Raw genomic sequence first — 22,500 nt, 5'->3', positions numbered from 1 at the left:
TGCCATAACGTAAGCCGCCGCTGTGCGCGTATACCCGTTCCCCGTAGGGAGGAGCAAGCCGCCGCTTAGAGACGAAGCATAAAGTGTCCTCATTCCACATAGGGCAAGCTGGATGAATCCATTTTACCCAGGACGGCCGAAGCGGCGTGGACCAGGGGAGAACTGAACTTTATACTTCACACCACAGTAAGTCTACGTGTCCTCTTCCACATAGGGCAAGCTAGAACTAACTATCTTACCCAGGACTGCCGAAGCAGCGTGGACCAGGGGAGGAACACACTTTTCATAGAAACGTAAGGCATCCATGACTGCCATAGTGCGTAAGCCGCCGCTGTGCGCGTAAACCCGTTCCCCGTAGGGAGGAGTCAAGCCGCCGCTTAGAGACGAAGTATGAAGTGTCCTCTTCCACATAGGGCAAGCTAGAATGAACTATCTTACCCAGGACCGCCGAAGCAGCGTGGACCAGGGGAGAACTGAACTTTATACTTCACACCACAGTATTGAGTAATGTGCCCTCTTCCACATAGGGCAAGCTGGAATGTTCCATTTTACCCAGGACGGCCGAAGCGGCGTGGACCAGTGGAGGACTACACAATCATGAGGTTTGATATCGACTTGTGTGTTTCAATAGGATACCGATGGTATGGTTTGAACCGATTTGATTTAGCCATTCTGAAGTCATCACTTGGTTGAAGCGCTGAACTAGGGAGGCATCGTTTACATATATATTGGTTTTCGCATGCTCTACTAGGTTAATGTCATGAGGTTGGCTATCGAGCATGCCCAAGTGATGACTTGATTGTGTGCTTGCTTGAATTCTTCACATTTCATACCATCGGTTAGTTGTCGAATCATTCCTCGATCATAACCTTCGTTCTTGGTTCATGTATGCTCTCTTCCACATAGGGCAAGCTAGAATTAACTATCTTACCCAGGACCGCCGAAGCAGCGTGGACCAGGGGAGAACTATACTTTGTCTTGTATGCCCTCTTCCACATAGGGCAAGCTAGAACTAACTATCTTACCCAGGACCGCCGAAGCAGCGTGGACCAGTGGAGGACTATACTTTGTTCATAACACCACAGTATTGAGTAATGTGCCCTCTTCCACATAGGGCAAGCTAGAATGAACTATCTTACCCAGGACCGCCGGAGCAGTGTGGACCAGTGGAGGACTACACAATCATGAGGTTTGATATCGACTTGTGTGTTTCAATAGGGTACCGATGGTATGTTTTGAACCGATTTGATTTAGCCATTCTGAAATCATCACTTGGTTGAAGCGCTGAACTAGGGAGGGGCATCGTTTACATATATATTGGTTTTCGCATGCTCTACTAGGTTAATGTCATAGGGTTGGCTATCGAGCATGCCCAAGTGATGACTTGATTGTGTGCTTGCTTGAATTCTTCACATTTCATACCATCGGTTAGTTGTCGAATCATTCCTCGATCATAACCTTCGTTCTTGGTTCATGTATGCTCTCTTCCACATAGGGCAAGCTAGAATTAACTATCTTACCCAGGACCGCCGAAGCAGCGTGGACCAGGGGAGAACTATACTTTGTCTTGTATGCCCTCTTCCACATAGGGCAAGCTAGAACTAACTATCTTACCCAGGACCGCCGAAGCAGCGTGGACCAGTGGAGGACTATACTTTGTTCATAACACCACAGTATTGAGTAATGTGCCCTCTTCCACATAGGGCAAGCTAGAATGAACTATCTTACCCAGGACCGCCGGAGCAGTGTGGACCAGTGGAGGACTCTATACTTTATACTTCACACCACAGTATTGAGTACGACTTGCATAAAGCCCCTAATGAGAACCACGAGGGCTCTCTCAATGTAGAACCACGAGGGCTCTAGTACCGATTCTCTCGGTACGGCTTGGTCCGTGTTCCTTTATGCTTGTACTCTAAGTATTAAGTATTGTGTCCTCTTCCACATAGGGCAAGCTAGAACTAACTATCTTACCCAGGACCGCCGAAGCAGTGTGGACCAGGGGAGGACTATACTTTATACTTCACACACTAGCCATACTGAAGTCATCACTTGGTGGGGGTGAACTACGGCGGTATCTATCGTTTTGGTTCGGTCTATATAGGGTCGCTTGCATGCTCATTCGAATATAATGTAATTGTGTATGGCAATATGAGCATGCCCAAGTGATGACTTTGTTTCAAGCTCAACAGGTAGGGTATTGAGTCCTCTTCCACATAGGGCAAGCTAGAATGAACTATCTTACCCAGGACTGCCGGAGCAGCGTGGACCAGTGGAGGACTCTATACTTTATACTTCACACCACAGTATTGAGTACGACTTGCATAAAGCCCCTAATGAGAACCACGAGGGCTCTCTCAATGTAGAACCACGAGGGCTCTAGTACCGATTCTCTCGGTACGGCTTGGTCCGTGTTCCTTTATGCTTGTACTCGCGAAAAGTCTCAACCCGGAGGTCTTGACTTTGTATTGTCATAGTTGGACTACGACGGGGCATCCGACCATTGCTGATCGAACACCCCTGACTCATCATCTTTCGGATAGGCGGTGCGCGCACCTCCGACGCGGAAAGTCTCAACCCGGAGGTCTTGACTTTGATTGTCATAGTTGGACTACGACGGGGTATCCGACTCATCGAATACCCCAGAAGCACACCATCTTTCGGGTAGGCGGTACGCGTACCTCCGGACGCGGAAAGTCTCAACCCGGAGGTCTTGACTTTGGTTGTCATAGTTGGACTATGACGGGGCATCCGACCATTGCTGATCGAACACCCCTGTTACACCATCTTTCGGATAGGCGGTGCGCGCACCTCCGACGCGGAAAGTCTCAACCCGGAGGTCTTGACTTTGTATTGTTGGATAGTCCTCTTCCACTATAGGGCAAGCTGGAAATATTCCATTTTACCCAGGACTGCCGAGGCAGCGTGGACCAGGGGAGAACTTCACGGAATCTTCAGGCATCCATGATTGCCATAGTGCGTAAGCCGCCGCTGTGCGCGTCAACTCGTTCCCCGTGAGGAGGAGTCTAGCCGCCGCTAAAAGACGAAGCATTAAGTGTCCTCATTCCACTATAGGGCAAGCTAGAATGAACTATCTTACCCAGGACCGCCGAAGCAGCGTGGACCAGGCGAAGACTATACTTTATACTTCACACCACAGTATTGAGTACGACTTGCATAAAGCCCCTAATGAGAACCACGAGGGCTCTCTCAATGTAGAACCACAAGGGCTCTAGTACCGATTCTCTCGGTACGGCTTGGTCCGTGTTCCTTTATGCTTGTACTCGCGGAAAGTCTCAACCCGGAGGTCTTGACTTGGATTGTCATAGTTGGACTACGACGGGGCATCCGACCATTGCTGATCGAACACCCCTGATTCACCATCTTTCGGATAGGAGGTGCGCCCACCTCCGACGCGGAAGTCTCAACCCGGAGGTTCGGACTTAGAGTTTTTCCCATTTAAAAGTTTTTCTCTTAGCCATACTGAAGTCATCACTTGGTGAACGATTGAACTAGGGCGGGTTAATCGTTTATAGGTATCATGTGGTTTGCATGCTCTCTTAGGTTAAGGTCATGTGGTTGGCTATCGAGCATGCCCAAGTGATGACTTTGTTTCACGCTTGCTTGATTTCTTCATGATTCCCTGTTATATAGTGTAATCATTCGAGAACAGGGAATCTTTGGTTTTGCTCAACAGGTATTGGATGTCAACTTGGTATCTAGATCGCATTAAGTCTCAACCCTTAGGTTCGGACTTGTATAGTGACATCTTGTTACGGTCTAGAGTCTCAACCCGCAGGTTCGGACTACTTAGTGTTTGATCGAATATAATATGGCAACTTGTGCCTAAGTCTCAACCCGCAGGTTCGGACTTCTGTTTATTTGGCCAATGTATGTATAAGGCAACTTGTGCCTAAGTCTCAACCCGCAGGTTCGGACTTGTGTATTTGTTCGAAGTCATGTATAAGGCAACGTGTGCCTAAGTCTCAACCCGCAGGTTCGGACTTGTTAGTGTTTCGTCAACTTTCATATGGCAACTTGTGCCTAAGTCTCAACCCGCAGGTTCGGACTTGTGTATTTGTTCGAAGTCATGTATAAGGCAACTTGTGCCTAAGTCTCAACCCGCAGGTTCGGACTTGTGTATTTGTTCGAAGTCATGTATAAGGCAACGTGTGCCTAAGTCTCAACCCGCAGGTTCGGACTTGTTAGTGTTTCGTCAACTTTCATATGGCAACTTGTGCCTAAGTCTCAACCCGCAGGTTCGGACTTGTGTATTTGTTCGAAGTCATGTATAAGGCAACTTGTGCCTAAGTCTCAACCCGCAGGTTCGGACTTGTGTATTTGTTCGAAGTTTTATATAAGGCAACTTGTGCCTAAGTCTCAACCCGCAGGTTCGGACTTCTATAGTGTTTCGTCAACTTTCATATGGCAACTTGTGCCGAAGTCTCAACCCGCAGGTTCGGACTTCTATAGTGTTTCGTCAATTATCATATGGCAACTTGTGCCGAAGTCTCAACCCGCAGGTTCGGACTTCTGGAAGGATCACTTGGCCACTAATGATCCTTCCGCAGGTTCACCTACGGAAACCTTGTTACGACTTTTACTTCCTCTAAATCATCAAGTTCGGTCAACTTCGATAAAGCAGACGCGGTTCACGAGGATCCAGCGAACGATCATCTCCAAAGACCTCACTAAATAATCCATCGGTAGTAGCGACGGGCGGTGTGTACAAAGGGCAGGGACGTATTCAACGCTGGCTGATGACCAGCACTTACTAGAAGTTCCGAGTTCATATGGACCATTGCAATCCATAATCCCTACTAAGTGAGTATTTGAGTGATTTCCCGTTCCTCTCGGAATAGGAGACACGCTGCTACCCACATTGTAGCACGCGTGTAGCCCAGAACATCTAAGGGCATCACGGACCTGTTATCGCTCGATCTCATTTTGCTAAACACAAATTGTCCTGCTAAGCAGCGTACCGTAAGTGCACTTGCGCACACGAACAGCGAAGGTGTCAGGTCATACTCCACCGAAAGGTCCTAACCCGTTCCAATCGGCATCGACGCATTAACGCTGACTGCGTTCTAGTTAGCATATGTGAGTCACGTTCGTTATCGGAATTAACCAGACAAATCAATCCACGAACTAAGAACGGCCATGCACCACTACCCTTAAATTTGAGAAAGAGCTATTAATCTGTCTCACCTCCATAAGTTCGGACCTGGTAAGTTTTCCCGTGTTGAGTCAAATTGAACCGCAAGCTCCATTTCATTGTGGTGCCCTTCCGTCAATTCCTTTAAGTTTCAACTTTGCAACCATACTTCCCCCGGAACCTGACTTTGGTTTCCCGGAAGCTACTGAGAGCACCTGGTTGTAGCGTCTCCCAATTGCTAGTTGGCATCGTTTACGGTTAGAACTAGGGCGGTATCTAATCGCCTTCGATCCTCTAACTTTCGTTCTTGATTAAAGAAAGCATCCTTGACAAATGCCTTCGCTTTAGTTAGTCTTACGACGGTCTACGAATTTCACCTCTCGCGCCGTAATACTAGTGTCCCCAACTACTTCTGTTAATCATTACCTCCGGTCTGAGTACAAACCAATGAAAGATTAGACCAAGGTCGTATTCCATTATTCCATGCAAGATTATTCTAGGGCGTTTGGGCACCCTGCTTTAAGCACTCTAATTTGTTCAAGGTAAACGTGAGCGGTCGAGCTCTATGTTACACTTGCACCCGTTGAAGGGCACACCATGACACAGACTTGGTGCCCTACCACACCATTGAGTCGCAACCAGATTCCGACTTGGCCCACCGACCACGGGTTGACCGGGTCGGCGGAGCCGGACTGTGTTGGACAAGTATCAACTTCGAACGTTTTAACCGCAACAATTTTAATATACGCTAGTGGAGCTGGAATTACCGCGGCTGCTGGCACCAGACTTGCCCTCCACTTGATCCTCGTAGAAGGATTTATGCTCTACTCATTCCAATTATGAAACATCATTAAAGAGTTTCATATTGTTATTTCTCGTCACTACCTCCCCGTCCCGGGATTGGGTAATTTACGCGCCTGCTGCCTTCCTTGGATGTGGTAGCCATTTCTCAGGCTCCCTCTCCGGAATCGAACCCTGATTCCCCGTTACCCGTTGCAACCATGGTAGTCCTCTATACTACCATCCATAGTTGATAGGGCAGATATTTGCGAGATCTGTCGTCGGTGCGAGACCATACGATCAGCATCATTATCCAGACTTCAACTCAATGACACGGAGAACCCGCGATTGGTTTGACTAATAAGTGCACCAGTTCCCGCGAGGGTCCTGGCATGTTGCATGTATTAGCTCTAGATTTTCCACAGTTATCCAAGTAACTAGGTTGATGATCTCGTAAATTATAGCTGTTATACTGAGCCTTATGCGGTTTCACATTAAATCTGTTTGTACTTAGACATGCATGGCTTAACCTTTGAGACGAGCGTATATTACTGGTAGGATCAACCAGAATTCCGACTTTGCGTTCGAATGTTCATTGTCCCATTGCACCCGGAGGAGCAAACACCACGTTCTATATGTTGTCAAGTCCGGTAGCACACGGGAGGCGAGCCCCCGTGCGAACCTCATTGCCCTCGTATCACACACACACCCGATGCACCGGACAGGCACTTGAGCGGCATTCGACTCCGCTAAGCGCTCGTGCGCCCGATTGTGCATGCGCTGACGGGGCCTTCATACCCCTACCACAGCGACCTTATGCCAAACTTCCATGAATACTTAGGTGAGCTGACAAGGGCCTTCATTTCCCTACCATCAACTAAAGGACACGCTAGGCGCGTCCGATCATTGCAACTGCGGGGCTTTCATACCCCAATCACCACAGTACGCAATTCACCAGAGTTTAATCACAACCCCCCCGGACATGGCACACTATTAACTTGCAACAAAACTTAGTGTGTGCCGGGCACATCGGTTCCACAAAATCATTCCCGATGTACCCCAATTGGGGTTGTGAACGCATCCATGGTCCTCTGACACACCCAACCAAGCGTGGATACTACATACCTCAAACACCCAGTACACTAACAGACAAATCAACATATGGTTGCTTTCCCCCAGACATTTGCCAATCACTTGGCACCCGGACGGGAACTCGCTCCTGATTGCGCCATTGCCACCCATTTGCCAAGAGCGAGTTCTGTATGTAGATTTCATTTGGAAAGACAACCGTGTACTGGATATTCTATCCGACGATTACAGATGACGAGTACGAGACTCGACTACACTCACGGATAATACATTTTGGGTCGAGATTGCTTTCGGGGTTTTCGATTGGTCTTGCGCTTGTAAACGTATAACTTTGACTTGTGGTAACCTCGGTATGTTAGTCGATCACGTGGTTGTGAACTGGGTAGGGGTGAGCAATCTGTTCACTTGCACTCTGGGTAGGAATATGGTGAGCGCTATAGGTTAAAGATCATGGTATGGTTCCATCGTGATGACTTTCGCTAGATAGTAGTATGTTTGGATAGTTATAACGTTTTTGGCCATTTGTTCATAGTGTTCGGTTCATTCAGGAATTCGATTGGTCTTTGCTTCACACACGTGGTCGATCACTTGGATGTGAACTAGGGTGAGAATAAGGTGTTCACTAGTGCTCTTAGGTTTTGGATCAGTACTGAGCACTTGATTGGTTTCGCATAATATGTATCCATAGTGATGACTCTTTCCAGCTTAAGATTTCGTTACCAGTTTCGAATCCTCCCCACGTTCGCTTTTACTTGGTTAGGTTTTCGAGTGTAGATTTGAAAGCAATCTCATGTATGTATCCCATCTGATATAAGCCACTGACAGTTCATGTCACCTCGTTCAACTCTCGCTGGGTCACAGAAGTATGTTACTGCGCCCATTATCCCTACTCGGATAGGTTCGGTTCGTTCGTTTTATACTACGGTGAGTAAACTCAATTTGTGCATCGCATAGCCATGGAAAGCAAGCTTTCGCGGGCCTCTTCGACTGTTTTGATACGAGCTGTGCCCGTGATGCTTGTCATCCCAGGATACTAGACCCCTTTGGACGACCGCATGACCATCAGAAAGTAAATTCCACGTTCGATTTGGGGTGTGAACCCCGAACATAAAGTCTTTGTGTAGAACCACGAGGGCTCTATAGTACCGATTCTCTCGGTACGCTTGGTCCGTGTTCCTTTATGTTCGTACTCTTGTGAATAAGATTCACGTTCGTTTTGGGATATTTGCTACTGTCACCGTTTGAGTACTATGGGGCTTGAACCCCTAACATAAAGTCTTTGTGTAGAACCACGAGGGCTCTATAGTACCGATTCTCTCGGCACGCTTGGTCCGTGTTCCTTTATGTTCGTACTCTTGTGTGTATAATATTCATGTTCGGTTTGGGATATTTGCTACTTTCACCTGGGTCCCGTTCTTCATACAAGTCTGCCTTGCTAATGTGGTAACTTTTTAGTGTAGTTCTGACATCCCAATTTTGGGACTTAGCCGATTTTTCATGAATTTCCATATGACCCTAAGGGTCCCTTTCTTCATACAAGCTTGCCTAGGGCGATCGGTCAAAACTTGTCTTACTATTCGATTGGTCTTCGCAGTTTCACCCTAGGCAATTCGCCTAGGTCTGTCTTCTTGAGGAGGCCAAAACCCGAAATAAGGAGGTCCAGCCGACCCTGAAACCTCCCCTGTCTTAACTACACTAACCCGATTTTTCAGGGTCCTCAGCGCCATACAACTTTGCCTAGGTCACTTATACTCTTGACTTAGGCCATCTGACTTGGTCCGTGTTTCTTCCTAGGGTTCACCTAGGTACTTTGCCTTGCTTGATGTGGTAACTTTATAGTGTAGTTCTGACATCCCAATTTTGGGACTTAGCCGATTTTTCGTATATTTCCATATGACCCATAGGGTCCCTTTCTTCATACAAGCTTGCCTAGGGCGATCGGTCAAAACTTGTCTTACTATTCGATTGGTCTTCGCACTTTCACCCTAGGCAGTTCGCCTAGGTCTGTCTTCTTGAGGAGGCCAAAACCCGAAATAAGGAGGTTCGGCCGACCCTGAAACCTCCCCTGTCTGAACTACACTAACCCGATTTTTCAGGGTCCTCAGCGCCATACAACTTTGCCTAGGTCACTTGTACTCTTGACTTAGGCCATCCGACTTGGTCCGTGTTTCTTCCTAGGGTTCACCTAGGTACTTTGCCTTGCTTGATGTGGTAACTTTTTAGTGTAGTTCAGACATCCTAATTTTGGGACTTAGCCGATTTTTCATGTATTTCCATATGACCCATAGGGTCCCTTTCTTCATACAAGCTTGCCTAGGGCGATCGGTCAAAACTTGTCTTACTATTCGATTGGTCTTCGCACTTTCACCCTAGGCAGTTCGCCTAGGTCTGTCTTCTTGAGGAGGCCAAAACCCGAAATAAGGAGGTCCAGCCGACCCTGAAACCTCCCCTGTCTTAACTACACTAACCCGATTTTTCATGGTCCTTAGCGCCATACAACTTTGCCTAGGTCACTTGTACTCTTGACTTAGGCCATCTGACTTGGTCCGTGTTTCTTCCTAGGGTTCACCTAGGTACTTTGCCTTGCTTGATGTGGTAACTTTTTAGTGTAGTTCAGACATCCCAATTTCGGGACTTAGCCGATTTTTCGTATATTTCCATATGACCCATAGGGTCCCTTTCTTCATACAAGCTTGCCTAGGGCGATCGGTCAAAACTTGTCTTACTATTCGATTGGTCTTCGCACTTTCACCCTAGGCACTTTGCCTAGGTCTGTCTTCTTGAGGAGGCCAAAACCCGAAATAAGGAGGTTCAGCCGACCCAGAAACCTCCCCTGTCTGAACTACACTAACCCGATTTTTCAGGGTCCTCAGCGCCATACAACTTTGCCTAGGTCACTTGTACTCTTGACTTAGGCCATCTGACTTGGTCCGTGTTTCTTCCTAGGGTTCACCTAGGTACTTTGCCTTGCTTGATGTGGTAACTTTTTAGTGTAGTTCAGACATCCCAATTTTGGGACTTAGCCGATTTTTCATGTATTTCCATATGACCCATAGGGTCCCTTTCTTCATACAAGCTTGCCTAGGGCGATCGGTCAAAACTTGTCTTACTATTCGATTGGTCTTCGCACTTTCACCCTAGGCAGTTTGCCTAGGTCTGTCTTCTTGAGGAGGCCAAAACCCGAAATAAGGAGGTTCAGCCCACTCAGAAACCTCCCCTGTCTGAACTACACTAACCCGATTTTTCAGGGTCCTCAGCGCCATACAACTTTGCCTAGGTCACTTGTACTCTTGACTTAGGCCATCTGACTTGGTCCGTGTTTCTTCCTAGGGTTCACCTAGGTACTTTGCCTTGCTTGCTGTGGTAACTTTTTAGTGTAGTTCAGACATCCCAATTTTGGGACTTAGCCGATTTTTCATGTATTTCCATATGACCCATAGGGTCCCTTTCTTCATACAAGCTTGCCTAGGGCGATCGGTCAAAACTTGTCTTACTATTCGATTGGTCTTCGCACTTTCACCCTAGGCAGTTTGCCTAGGTGTAGCTTCTTGAGGAGGTCAAAACCCAAAATAAGGAGGTTCAGCCGACCCAAAAACCTCCCCTGTCTAAACTACACTAACCAGATTTTTCAGGGTCCTCACCGTCATACAACTTTGCCTAGGTCACTTGTTCTCTTGACTTAGGCCATCTGACTTGGTCCGTGTTTCTTGCTAGGGTTCACCTAGGTACTTTGCCTTGCTTGATGTGGTAACTTTTTAGTGTAGTTCAGACATCCCAATTTTGGGACTTAGCCGATTTTTCATGTATTTCCATATGACCCATAGGGTCCCTTTCTTCATACAAGCTTGCCTAGGGCGATCGGTCAAAACTTGTCTTACTATTCGATTGGTCTTCGCACTTTCACCCTAGGCAGTTTGCCTAGGTGTAGCTTCTTGAGGAGGTCAAAACCCAAAATAAGGAGGTTCAGCCGACCCAAAAACCTCCCCTGTCTAAACTACACTAACCAGATTTTTCAGGGTCCTCACCGTCATACAACTTTGCCTAGGTCACTTGCACTCTTGACTTAGGCCATCTGACTTGGTCCGTGTTTCTTGCTAGGGTTCACCTAGGTAGTTTGCCTTGCTTGATGTGGTAACTTTTTAGTGTAGTTCTGACATCCCAATTTTGGGACTTAGCCGATTTTTCATGTATTTCCATATGACCCTTAGGGTCCCTTTCTTCATACAAGCTTGCCTAGGGCGATCGGTCAAAACTTGTCTTACTATTCGATTGGTCTTCGCACTTTCACCCTAGGCAGTTTGCCTAGGTGTAGCTTCTTGATGAGGCCAAAACCCAAAATAAGGGGGTTCGGCCGACCCAAAAACCTACCCTGCCTAAACTACACTAACCAGATTTTTCAGGGTCCTCAGCGCCATACAACTTTGCCTAGGTCACTTGTTCTATTGACTTAGGCCATCTGACTTGGTCCGTGTTTCTTCCTAGGGTTCACCTAGGTACTTTGCCTTGCTTGGTGTGGTAACTTTTTAGTGTAGTTCTGACATCCTCATTTTGGGACTTAGCCGATTTTTCGTAAAATACCATATGACCCATATGGGTCCTTTGCTTCATATAAGTTTGCCTTGCTTGGTGTGGTAACATTTGAGTGTAGTTCTGACATCCCCATTTTGGGACTTAGCCGATTTTTCAATCAATACCATATGACCCATCAGGGTCCTTTGCTTCATATAAGTTTGCCTTGCTTGGTGTGGTAACATTTGAGTGTAGTTCTGACATCCCCATTTTGGGACTTAGCCGATTTTTCGTAAAATACCATATGACCCATCAGGGTCCTTGCCTTCATATAAGTTTGCCTTGCTTGGTGTGGTAACATTTGAGTGTAGTTCTGACATCCCCATTTTGGGACTTAGCCGATTTTTCGATCCATACCATATGACCCATCAGGGTCCTTTCCTTCATATAAGTTTGCCTTGCTTGGTGTGGTAACATTTGAGTGTAGTTCTGACATCCCCATTTTGGGACTTAGCCGATTTTTCGTAAAATACCATATGACCCATCAGGGTCCTTTCCTTCATATAAGTTTGCCTTGCTTGGTGTGGTAACATTTGAGTGTAGTTCTGACATCCCCATTTTGGGACTTAGCCGATTTTTCGTAAAATACCATATGACCCATCAGGGTCCTTTCCTTCATATAAGTTTGCCTTGCTTGGTGTGGTAACATTTGAGTGTAGTTCTGACATCCCCATTTTGGGACTTAGCCGATTTTTCGATCCATACCATATGACCCATCAGGGTCCTTTCCTTCATATAAGTTTGCCTTGCTTGGTGTGGTAACATTTGAGTGTAGTTCTGACATCCCCATTTTGGGACTTAGCCGATTTTTCGTAAAATACCATATGACCCATCAGGGTCCTTGCCTTCATATAAGTTTGCCTTGCTTGGTGTGGTAACATTTGAGTGTAGTTCTGACATCCCCATTTTGGGACTTAGCCGATTTTTCGATCCATACCATATGACCCATCAGGGTCCTTTCCTTCATATAAGTTTGCCTTGCTTGGTGTGGTAACATTTGAGTGTAGTTCTGACATCCCCATTTTGGGACTTAGCCGATTTTTCGTAAAATACCATATGACCCATCAGGGTCCTTTCCTTCATATAAGTTTGCCTTGCTTGGTGTGGTAACATTTGAGTGTAGTTCTGACATCCCCATTTTGGGACTTAGCCGATTTTTCGTAAAATACCATATGACCCATCAGGGTCCTTTCCTTCATACAAGTTTGCCTTGCTTGATGTGGTAACATTTGAGTGTAGTTCTGACATCCCCATTTTGGGACTTAGCCGATTTTTCGTAAAATACCATATGACCCATCAGGGTCCTTTGCTTCATATAAGTTTGCCTTGCTTGGTGTGGTAACACATGAGTGTAGTTCTGACATCCCCATTTTGGGACTTAGCCGATTTTTCGTAAAATACCATATGACCCATATGGGTCCTTTCCTTCATATAAGTTTGCCTTGCTTGGTGTGGTAACATTTGAGTGTAGTTCTGACATCCCCATTTTGGGACTTAGCCGATTTTTCGTAAAATACCATATGACCCATCAGGGTCCTTTGCTTCATATAAGTTTGCCTTGCTTGGTGTGGTAACATTTGAGTGTAGTTCTGACATCCCCATTTTGGGACTTAGCCGATTTTTCGTAAAATACCATATGACCCATCAGGGTCCTTGCCTTCATATAAGTTTGCCTTGCTTGGTGTGGTAACATTTGAGTGTAGTTCTGACATCCCCATTTTGGGACTTAGCCGATTTTTCGATCAATACCATATGACCCATCAGGGTCCTTTGCTTCATATAAGTTTGCCTTGCTTGGTGTGGTAACATTTGAGTGTAGATCTGACATCCCCATTTTGGGACTTAGCCGATTTTTCGTAAAATACCATATGACCCATCAGGGTCCTTTCCTTCATACAAGTTTGCCTTGCTTGATGTGGTAACATTTGAGTGTAGTTCTGACATCCCCATTTTGGGACTTAGCCGATTTTTCGTAAAATACCATATGACCCATCAGGGTCCTTGCCTTCATATAAGTTTGCCTTGCTTGGTGTGGTAACACATGAGTGTAGTTCTGACATCCCCATTTTGGGACTTAGCCGATTTTTCGTAAAATACCATATGACCCATATGGGTCCTTTCCTTCATATAAGTTTGCCTTGCTTGGTGTGGTAACATTTGAGTGTAGTTCTGACATCCCCATTTTGGGACTTAGCCGATTTTTCGTAAAATACCATATGACCCATCAGGGTCCTTTGCTTCATATAAGTTTGCCTTGCTTGGTGTGGTAACATTTGAGTGTAGTTCTGACATCCCCATTTTGGGACTTAGCCGATTTTTCGTAAAATACCATATGACCCATCAGGGTCCTTGCCTTCATATAAGTTTGCCTTGCTTGGTGTGGTAACATTTGAGTGTAGTTCTGACATCCCCATTTTGGGACTTAGCCGATTTTTCGATCAATACCATATGACCCATCAGGGTCCTTTGCTTCATATAAGTTTGCCTTGCTTGGTGTGGTAACATTTGAGTGTAGATCTGACATCCCCATTTTGGGACTTAGCCGATTTTTCGTAAAATACCATATGACCCATCAGGGTCCTTTCCTTCATACAAGTTTGCCTTGCTTGATGTGGTAACATTTGAGTGTAGTTCTGACATCCCCATTTTGGGACTTAGCCGATTTTTCGTAAAATACCATATGACCCATCAGGGTCCTTTGCTTCATATAAGTTTGCCTTGCTTGGTGTGGTAACTTTTTAGTGTAGTTCTGACATCCCCATTTTGGGACTTAGCCGATTTTTCGTAAAATACCATATGACCCATCAGGGTCCTTTGCTTCATATAAGTTTGCCTTGCTTGGTGTGGTAACTTTTTAGTGTAGTTCTGACATCCCCATTTTGGGACTTAGCCGATTTTTCGATCAATTCCATATGACCCATCAGGGTCCTTTTTCTTCATATAAGTTTCCCAAGACTTAGTGTTTTTTACCTTTGGACACCAATATCACCCTTACGGGTATCTTTGATCTTCGCACCATGTATTGACCAAATGTAGGTCTTGCTATGCCAAACTTATAATTGTTCTACACCAAGTCTCTATCTTGAACCATTAAGGCTCTAACTTGCACCAATTGCTTGGTACTCTTGGTCCGTGTTTCATCGCATACTGACTTCTTGACTTAGTGCTTTTTTCCTTTGGACACCAATATCACCCTTGCGGGTATCTTTGATCTTCTCACTTTGTATTGACCGAATGTAGGTCTTGCCATGCCAAACATATAATTGTTCTACACCAAGTCTCTATCTCGTACCGCCAGCTCGGTACATTCGATTAACCTGCCCTTAAGGCACCCGGGACTTAGCCATTTTTTCACATTTTTCATGATTTTGAGGCAACTTTTCTCGACTTTGTCACCTTATATCACCAAGATCCTTTCCCTTTAGCGCTTCACTCTGTTCGTATGATATTTAGCGCTGACTATCACCTTTCTATCGCTGACCTCAACTTCTTATTCGGTGCCATAGAGCCAGAGATATTTGGTGTATGCTGTTATAAGGGAAGTTTGTCACTTTTTCAAAGGCCCACTTTGGGACGCCCATATCTCACCTTCAGGTATCTTCGATCTTCTTGTCGTCTATGGACGAAACTTAGGTCTTGTCTCGGCCAACTTATAAATGTTCTACGGCCAAGCCGTATCTCTTACCGCCAGCCCGGTATTCATGGACTTAGTCGGATTTTCGCCTCTCGTGGTAACAATTTCAGACTTTGACTCACAATAACACCCAAACGGTCACATGCTAGCGCTTTGCTTGGTAGGAATTATAGTTAGCGCTACCTTTTCTCTTTCCATCGATACCTTGTTCGTCCCATTCCATGCCATACAGCCGAAGTTATGATGTTTCCCGTTTTCCATATCATGTGGAGCTTATGCTCTGGGAAAACCATCTAACACCTGTACCACCCTTTTGGGTACCACCGATCTCGACACTATGTTCGGGCCAAATATAGGTTATAACATGCCCAACTTATAATTGTTCTACACCAAGTCTCTATCTCTTACCGCCTGCTCGGTATTTTACTCGTAAGTCCAAATTTCACAACTTGTACTTTTTGGCCCAATGTACTCGAGTTTCAATTTTGGTAACATTTTTCGACTTTGACGCTTAATAACTTCCAAATCATGCTAGTTAGCGCTTTGCTTTCTTCTAGTCGTATCTAGCGCTGGGTGTTACCTTTCCAAAACATATCCTAGCTTAACAATCCATGCCATACAGCCGGAGCTATATGGTGCACAAGTCAAATCCATTTTAGCCATGTTTCATTTTTGCCAATTTTTGACCACTCGTATCACCCTTCCAGAGTGGTCCGATCTTCTCGCTTTCTATGGCCGACTTTTAGGTCTCGTAGAGGCAAACTTATAAGTATTCTACGTCAACCCGCTATCTCTTACCGCCTGCTCGGTATTCTTGGTCTTGTGTGATTTTTGGCCATTTTGGTATTATTTTTCCACTTTGTCGCTTAATAACTCAGTTTTGCTCAACACTTAGCGCTTCGGTTGTTTGGAATTATAGTTAGCGCTCGGTTCGACCTTTCCAACACTGATCTAAGCTTGTCGATCCGTTCCATACAGCCTGAGTTATTCGCGATACCGTGTTTCAATCCATTTCTCAAGTCTCGTTTTGGTCCAACTTTGAACCAGCCATATCACCCTGATGGGTACCTCCGATCTTCTCGCTCTATATTGGCCAAAGTTAGGTCTTGTGGTAACGTACTTATGATTGTTCTACGCCGTGTTCGTAGCTCTTATCGTTCGCCCGCTATTTTCGATCATAAGGTGAATTTTCGCCTCTAAACCACCATTTTTCACCTTTGCCCACTAATATGACCGACTTGCTCAACACCTAGCGCTTCGCTTGGTAGGACACATAGCTAGCGCTCGTCAAGACCTTTCCAACGCATATCCAAGCTTTCCGATCCGAGCCATACAGCCTGAGCTATAGGCGATACCGTTTTTCCCATTTTCTTGGTCACATGCACTTTAGGGTACCCCTTTTTGCCTTTGACCCTTAATACCTCCTCCGGGTCACTAGTAGGCGCTCAGCTTGGTAGGAAACATAGCTAGAGCAGGCCTTCACCTTTCCAAAACTGCCGAAAGTGTACCGATCCGACATCTAGAACCAAAGTTATGGTCATTCCCATCATGCTCTACTTTCATGGTCAACCTCCACCAAGCACACCTAGGTTGGACCAACTTTCACCAACTCATCTCGAACCCCAAATTTGCTTCGACCTACTAGGTTTCCCTAGTAAAGTGGCCAAAACATCCATTACAACACGACTGGTCTTTCTGGTGGTCGACCTAGGCGACTTTGTTCGACGACCACCACCCCATAGAACTAAAAGACGTCCCTTGATACGCACCACCGATACATTTTCCGGCCTGTCTAAACTACACTCATCGAAATTTTTTTGGGTCCCCACCGTCATACAAGTTTGCCTAGGTCAAGTTTTTCTTCCGGATCGGCCGCGGACCTCACTTTTCATTATCTAGGGAGGCCATAGGGCCCCAAAAGGGGTTTTTTAAAATTTTCGACACTTTCGACTTTGGTCGGATTTTTTCCGATTTTGGTCCGACCTAGGGACTTGGTGGTCCAAGGAGCCTCGGGACCAAACTTTTTTCTCAGGGGTCCCTACCTCCATACAACTTTGCCTAGGTCAATTTTTTGTTCCAAATCGACCGCGGATTTCACTTTTCAATATCTGGGGCTCGTGTAGAGACCGAATATGAGGTTTTCTCATTTTTCGACATTTTCGACTTTTTTCGACTTTTTTCGGGTTTTTCGACCTAGGGGTCCGCCGAACAAATTTTGGGTCAAAAATTTTTATTGAACTAGTCGAAAGTACGCAAAAAGATAAGACTTTTTGCCGAAGACACCATGCCCCGGAACCGACTCCTTCCCCTTCAAAATTGGGGACAAACGTGATTTTTGAAACTTTTCCTTAGGGAGCCCAAGACTTAGAAAATTTTCAAATTCTCGATTTTTCGATTGCGAGCTAGCGCTTTGCGGTCTTCGGCAATGTTGTAGATCTCGACGAGATAAGACTTTTTGGTCAAGGGACATTTTGCCCTCCGACCCCTCCTTCCCCCCGCAAATCGCCCCACAAAGTGCAATTTTTGCATTTTCACCTCTTTGCACGCACTGTTCGGCCCAAATGGCCACTTTCTATGGGTGTGAGCGCTTTGCGGTCTTCGGCAAACTTTTAGAGCGTACCAAGCCCTAATTATAATTCTTCTACACCACCTTCGTACCTCTTCATCCCTGGCCGCTATTCGCGTACCAAGGTAATTTTTGTTCATTTTGTCAACATTTTTCATCTTTGACTGCTTATATCGGCCTTGCCATGAACCGATAGCGCTTCGCTGTGTTCTAACGTAAGTTAGTACTGCTCAATACCTTTCCAAATCATATCTTAGGTAGTCATTTGCTTGCATACAGCCGGAGCTATGAGCGATACCGTAAAAAGTACCGAAACTTGGAAAAATCCTTTGATCGCCCATATCCCCCCTTTGGAGGCCAGATATCGAAAAAAGTTCTGATTCAAAAAGTTGCGCATTAACGTGTTCTAGTTATGCCTAGAACATTTAACTTCGCTAGCTGGCCTGCAACTTAGCCGTAATTGGGATTTTAGGGTGTTCATGGAGGGCCCATTTCCTGCGACTTGGTATCTTTTGGGCCCTATGTTTCTCTAATATCTCCACGAGTTTTCCAGGTAGCCTTTTCAAACTTTCAGGGTGCCTAGAACACCTCAAGACCTTTCCAACGCTATGCCGTTTGCCTCGCTCGGACATCTACAGCCGAAGTTATTCGAGGTACACGGTACCTTACCCTGTTTTCTCAGTACTTGGTCGAAAATTTCGATCAGCCATATGACCGACTTGGACAACCCTGAGCGGGTTGGCCCCATATAACTAAACTTTCGTCTCGTGTAGGCAAACTTATAAATGTTCCACGTCAACTCGCTATCTCGTACCGCCTTGACGGTATACTTGGTCCAAGGGCCATTTCCAGCGACTTGGTCGCTATTTCGCACTAAGTTTCGCTAATACCTTCGTCCGTGGACATGGTGATTTTTTGTTCGTATTTTTCCTTGATAGTCCCACTCAAGACTATTCCATACCAGAGCCAAGCGTCCCGCTAAGTGCCATACAGCCTGAGCAGTAATTCATGAAAGGTACCTCTACCAGTTTTTGCCATACTTGGGTACAAACTTTGGATCGCCCATATCTCCACTTTGGAGGCCAGCCAGCACCTTGGCCCCATATACTTTTTTGTTGGTCATACCATGCACCAAATATAATTGTTCTACGCCAACTTGCTATCTCTTCTCCAACTTGCCGTTATTCTTGGTCCAAGACCCATTTCATTCGTTTTTGGACCCATTTTGCTATATGTTTCACTAATAGTTTCGGCCATGGACAAGCTGATTTTCTACTTGTATTTTTCCTTGATAGTCCCACTCAAGACCATTCCAAAACACACCGCAACTTGTTGCTCGGTGGCAAACTGACCGAGTTATAATTCATGAAAGGTACCTCACCTTGGTACACCACGTGGTCGGCCCAAACCATAAACCGACCAAACGACCGACTTGGAGCACCCTGACCGGGTTGCCCCATATAATGAAAGTTGCGTCTCTACACGCCCAACTTATGAATATTCTACGCCAAGTCGCTATCTCTTACCGGTAAGCCGGTATTCACCTTCCAAGGGTGATTTTGGTCAAGTGCCATTTCCTGCGACTTGGTCCCCGAATTGGACCATCATCACCTAATATCTCCGTGGTCTTTCAACTCAGCCTCATGAAACTTTCAGGGTAGATAGGTCTCCCCAAGACCTTTCCAACGGTATGCCGTTTGTCTTGCTCGGCCATCTACAGCCGAAGTTATTAATGGTACTTGGTACCTTACCCTGTTTTTTCCATACTTGTTCGTACTTGGGTACAAACTTTGGATCGCCCATATCTCCACTTTGGAGGCCAGCCAGCACCTTGGCCCCATATACTTTTTTGTTGGTCATACCATGCACCAAACATAATTGTTCTACGTCAACTTGCTATCTCTTCTCCAACTTGCCGTTATTCTTGGTCCAAGACCCATTTCATTCGTTTTTGGACCCATTTTGCTATATGTTTCACTAATAGTTTCGGCCATGGACAAGCTGATTTTCTACTTGTATTTTTCCTTGATAGTCCCACTCAAGACCATTCCAAAACACACCGCAACTTGTTGCTCGGTGGCAAACTGACCGAGTTATAATTCATGAAAGGTACCTCACCTTGGTACACCACGTGGTCGGCCCAAACCATAAACCGACCAAACGAGCGACTTGGAGCACCCTGACCGGGTTGCCCCCATATAATGAAAGTTGCGTCTCTACACGCCCAACTTATGAATATTCTACGCCAAGTCGCTATCTCTTACCGGTAAGCCGGTATTCACCTTCCAAGGGTGATTTTGGTCAAGTGCCATTTCCTGCGACTTGGTCCCCGAATTGGACCATCATCACCTAATATCTCCGTGGTCTTTCAACTCAGCCTCATAAAACTTTCAGGGTAGATAGGTCTCCCCAAGACCTTTCCAACGGTGAGCCGTTTGCCTCGCTCGGCCATCTACAGCCGAAGTTATTAATGGTACTTGGTACCTTACCCTGTTTTTTCCATACTTGTTCGTACTTGGGTACAAACTTTGGATCGCCCATATCTCCACTTTGGAGGCCAGCCAGCACCTTGGCCCCATATACTTTTTTGTTGGTGATACCATGCACCAAATATAATTGTTCTACGCAAGCTTGCTATCTCTTCTCCAACTTGCGGTTATTTTTGACTCAAGTCCCATTTCCATAGTTTTTGGTACCAATTTGCTCTATGTTTCGCTAATAGCTTCGCCCAAGGACTTTGTGATTTTTTGTTCGCATTTTTCCTAAATAGTCCCACTCAAGACTATTCCAAATCACACCTTAGCTTGTCGCTCAGTGCCATACAGCCAGAGTTTTAATTCATGAAAGGTACATAACCTTGGTACACCACGTGGTCGGTCCAAACCATCAACCAACCATATGACCGACTTCGAGTCGAGCTAGCGGCTAGGCTCAATATAATGAAATGCGTGTCTTGACGCGGGCTACTGACGGTCTGAACAATGTAGCTCGCTAGCTCGTCTCTAAACTTGTGTTTTGGTCGAATATTGGGTGTTCATGTACCACTTCGGGTAACATGGACTTTGGTGCAACTTTACCACTTGTGCACTTAATTACTTCCCGGTCATTCAAGTCTTTGCCTTCATACTTTCAGGGTAGTTAGGTCTCGTCGAGACCTTTCCATACATATGCCAAACTCATCGATCGGACATCTATAGCCCGAGTTATTCGCGGTACACCGTACCTTACCCTGTTTTTTCCTCAATTGGGTACAAACCTTGGAACACCCATATCGCCCCTTTAGAGACTAGCTGGCACGTTGGCCTCATATAATGATAAGTGCACCTCAACTTGGGCTACTGACGGTCAGAACATTTCAACTTGCTAGCTCGGGCCCACACTTGTGTTTTTCTCGAATATATGGTTCAAGTGTGCCACTTTGGGCACTTTTGGACATTTTGTCCCCACACAACTTTCTTGCCTTGGTAGATAGGGTCTTGTGTTTTTGGGCAAAAAGATGCACCAAGATATGGTCTAACTTTCGTTCTTGTACCGCAAAGCGCTACCTCCAACACCCGAGGAGATAGAAAGTGATTATGTTCGGTATATCGGTCTTCCATGGCCTACTATGGTAAGCCCCTGCAGGTATGCAACCGAAGGTGCTTGGTACATGTATTTGGTGCAAAATCGGTGCAAAGTAGGTGTTTCCTTGATCGGGCTATAACTTTCTTGGTTGATGTTGGATTGCTTTGCGGTCTTCGGGGGATAGTTAGGGAACATGTTGGCCAACATTTTCTTATTCCTCAGCCTGGCCGTACCTCCTACCGTCTAGGCGGTATTCATGCTCTAAGTTGGAACTTGTGTTCCTTCGGGCAACTTTTCTGACTTTGACGCTTAATATCTTCCGTTCATATGCAGTCTAAGCTCTGCAACTCTCAGGAAAGCTAGTACTACTCATTTCCTTTCCATATCAGTCTTTGGCTTGTCGATCCGATGTCTACAGCCTTACTTATTCACGTTCCCTGTGAAGGTAGGTTTTTGCCCATTTTCCAGTTCATGTGGTAACATTCCCAGACTTTGCCGGCTTTCTCTTCATGTGGTAACTTGCTTGCTTGTGTGGTAAATTGAAAGTGTATTTCCGACAGACATAATCTCGGACTTAGCCGATTTTTCTCTTCATATTATATGGATCCATCACTAGGCCATCTTGCTTGCTTGTGTGGTAACTTGAAAGTGTATTTCTGACAGACCCAATCTCGGACTTAGCCGATTTTTCTCTTCATATCATATGGATCCATCATTAGGCCATCTTGCTTGCTTGTAAGGTAACTTGGTAGTGTATGTCTGACAGACCCAATCTGGGACTTAGCCGATTTTTCTCTTCATATCATATGGATCCATCACTAGGCCATCTTGCTTGCTTGCGTGGTAACTTGGAAGTGTATTTCTGACAGACCCAATCTGGGACTTAGCCGATTTTTCTCTTCATATCATATGGATCCATCACTAGGCCATCTTGCTTGCTTGCGTGGTAACTTGGAAGTGTATTTCTGACAGACCCAATCTGGGACTTAGCCGATTTTTCTCTTCATATCATATGGATCCATCACTAGGCCATCTTGCTTGCTTGCGTGGTAACTTGGAAGTGTATTTCTGACAGACCCAATCTGGGACTTAGCCGATTTTTCTCTTCATATTATATGGATCCTGGACTTAGCCGATTATTAG

This window comes from Anopheles coustani, assembly GCF_943734705.1.
Source record: "Anopheles coustani chromosome X unlocalized genomic scaffold, idAnoCousDA_361_x.2 X_unloc_9, whole genome shotgun sequence".
NCBI classification, from domain to species: domain Eukaryota; kingdom Metazoa; phylum Arthropoda; class Insecta; order Diptera; family Culicidae; genus Anopheles; species Anopheles coustani.
Note: the sequence above shows the minus strand (reverse complement) of the source record.